Source organism: Pinus tabuliformis, chromosome 8 (assembly GCF_031772625.1).
Source record: "Pinus tabuliformis cultivar Carrire ecotype Pingquan chromosome 8, CPIR1, whole genome shotgun sequence".
NCBI lineage: Eukaryota > Viridiplantae > Streptophyta > Pinopsida > Pinales > Pinaceae > Pinus > Pinus tabuliformis.
The window spans coordinates 1,207,396,130-1,207,399,606 of NC_142294.1; positions in this window are offsets into that span (position 1 = coordinate 1,207,396,130).

The following is a 3,477-nucleotide window of genomic DNA, read 5'->3' on the forward strand; positions in this document are numbered from 1 at the left end:
ATGTACATATAGAAACATCACCAAAACATGTACCAAAACATATACCAAGACATATGCCAAAACACCATACCAAAACTGCTTTGCCTCAACCAGAAAACAAGGAAGGATACATAGCCTACATCTAATCTGCCATCTCCCATGTAGCTTCATCGGAACCAAAGTGATTCCAATTCACTTTAACTTGCTCGATTTCTCAGTTCTGGAGCATGAGCACATTTTTCTACAATATACACTGAGGGTTCGACTGGAATTCTCCATCTAGGTTCCACCTGCAATACAAAACAGTCAATCACATGATCAACATATTTAACATATTTCTTAAGAAATGACACATGAAAACATCTTGGAATTTCATTGTTAGAGGAAGTGCAAGTTGATAGGCTAATGGCCCAATACTCTCAATTATACTAAAGGGTCCATAAAACAGTGGTGCCAACTTGGAACATGATCCAACTCGTAAGGAACTTTTCTTCAGCTTGATGCGTAAGAACACCTATTCCCCAACCTGGAACTCATTTAGCAATCTGCTCCAATCTTCATAGCTCTTATGCCTACCTATGTTACCTTTAGATTCTTCTTGATAAGCCACATTTCCTATTCCATGTCTACCAACATATCTGGTCCAATAAACACCCTGTTCACCAGATCACTTCAGCTAATGGGAGTGTTGCAACTCCGCCCATACAATGCCTTGAAAGGACTCATCCTTAATGACTCCTGATAACCATTATTGCATGCGAACTCTACTAGTGATATATAATCTTCCCACATCCACTGTTGATGCATCACATACATGCTCAACATGTCCTCCAATATCCTATTGACCCTCTTTGTCTCTCCATTTGTCTGCGGATGATAAGATGTACTGAAGGACAACTCTACGCCCAAGCCTGAAAACAAGTCCTTCCATTAATTGGAAGTTAACTTCGCATCCCTATCTGACACAATATTCTTTGGAACGCCATGAAATCTAACCACATCTCGGATGAATACCTGTGCTACATCGGTAGCTGAGAATGTAGACCTCATTGGAATGAAGTGTGAAACCTTTGTCCATTGGATGTTTACACTTTGCCTTCACTCGCTGACAGTTGAAGCACCTAGCCATAAAATCTTCTACATCCCTCTTCAGTTTCTTGCCAATAGTAAAATCTCTTCACTACTATCAGTGTCTTCTGATAACCTGGGTGACCTAAATAAAGTTTCGCATGAAATTCTCTCAAGATCACCTTCTTGATCTCACTGCTATTTGACAGATATATCCTGTCTATGAATATGATCAATCCATCCGTTGTAAGACAATAATCCATACCTTGTGAATATGCACCTATACCTATACCTGTACCTATGCTTGTATGTGCAATTCCACTTATACCTGTACCACTACATGTACATGTAACTGAACCTGCACCTATACCTGTACTTGTAATATCACATGTACTTGTACCAACACCTTGCTGTAACCTGTGCACAATCTCTATATACTTGACATCTTGTTGACCTGTCTATAAGATCCTATCCTATAAGTCTGTCCCATAGGAGCACATAGCTTCCAAGTGATTTACCTGTACTCGCTTGCTGAGAGCATCTGCCACCCTATTATCTTTACCTTTGATATACCTTATCTCAAAATCAAACTCACTGATTGTGGCCAACCATCTAGCCTGCTTAGCATTCATATTTGGCTAATCAAACAAATACCTCAACCCAATATGATCACTCATTAGTCCAAACCTCCTGCTAAGAAGATAGTGCCTCCACATCTTCAATGCATGTATAATCACTGCCAACTCAAGATCATGTGTGGCGTAGTTATGTTCATGCTCATTCAGTTTCCGCGACTCCTAACATACCACCTGTCCATCCTGCATAAGGACTCCACCAAGTCCTCTATTGCAAGCATCTGTACATACTACAAGCCAATCTGTAGCAATGGTGCATGTGTCAGCAACTGCTTAAGATGCTCAAAACTAGCCTCACACTCCTCTATCCATTCAACCTTCTTACCTTTCCTCTGCAATGATGTGATAGGATAAGAAATCTGCGAGAAGTTCATGATGAACCTCCTATAATAGCCTGCCAAACCTATGAAAGATCTCACCTCATCCACATTCTTAGGAGCTACCCATTCCATGATGGTTCTTATCTTTTATGGATCTACCACAATGCCCTCCTTGGAGACAACATTCCCCAAGTAGTGTACCTTAGTCTGAAAGAAACTACACTTGCTGAGTTTAACATATAATGTATGCTCTCTCAACAACCTCAAAACTAATGCCAAATGCTCGACATGCTCTTCCTCATTTTTAGAATATACCAATATATCATCAATGAACACAATAACAAACTTATCCAAATATGAAGGCAACACACTATTCATCAATAACATAAATGTAGCCGGAGCATTAGTTAAGCCAAATGGAATAACAACAAACTCATAATGCCCATACCTGGTCCTGAATGCAGTATTGAATATATCCTCTTGCTTGATGCGTACCTGATGCTATCTTGATCTCAAGCTGATCTTGCAGAACACTATTTCTCCCTTCAATTGATCGAACAAATCATCAATCCTTGGTAAAGGGTACCTATTTTTGATAGTCACTTTGTTCAACTGCCTGTAGTCAATGCACAATATAAGAGTACCATCTTTCTTCTTCACAAACAATGCTTATGTGCCCCTAGGTGATACACTTGGCCTAATGTATCCCTTGTCCAACATTTCCTTAAACTATAGCTTTAACTCAACCAACTCAGGTGTGCCCATCCTGTAAGGTGCTTTTGATGCTGGAGCTGCCCCTGGCACTATCTCAATAGAAAATTTTACCTCCCTGTGTGGTGGAAACTTTGTAATGTCCTCAGGAAACACATCTAATCCTCAACTTCCTTACCCTTATCACTAGAAATTTGCACTGCAAATAGCTTACACCCTTTTCTATGACTACACTTTTCTTGCATAATTGTCACCATCCTAACTGATGTAGCTTTCTTCTTTCCTTGCAAGACTCTTGGTTCTCCATTTTCATCAATACACTCAATGGATTTGTCATAAAAATCTACCTTGGTTCTGTGAAGATACAAATAATCCATGCCCAACAACATATTGTATGATCCCCAACTGTAATACATTCAAATGTGATTCTCTAGGCATACCATTCAAATCAAATGCACAAGCTCTTACCAAATGATGAAATCACTTCTTCGTACCTGTAGCCAACTGCACTAACTAAGACTTTGAATGAAATTCCTTACTCAAACCACACTTATCCACCAAGTTGGGACTAACATATATTTAATTAGATCCAGGGTCAATCAAAATAGAAATAAATTGACCACAAATCTTACTGTCCATCTTAATGATAGATGCCCAGTGTTCTGCCTACCTGTTCTCCATAACTGCATAAATACGAGGAATTCTCTGGCCTACATCTCAACAATATGTGCCTCCTACACACTATATATCTGAGTTCTACTACC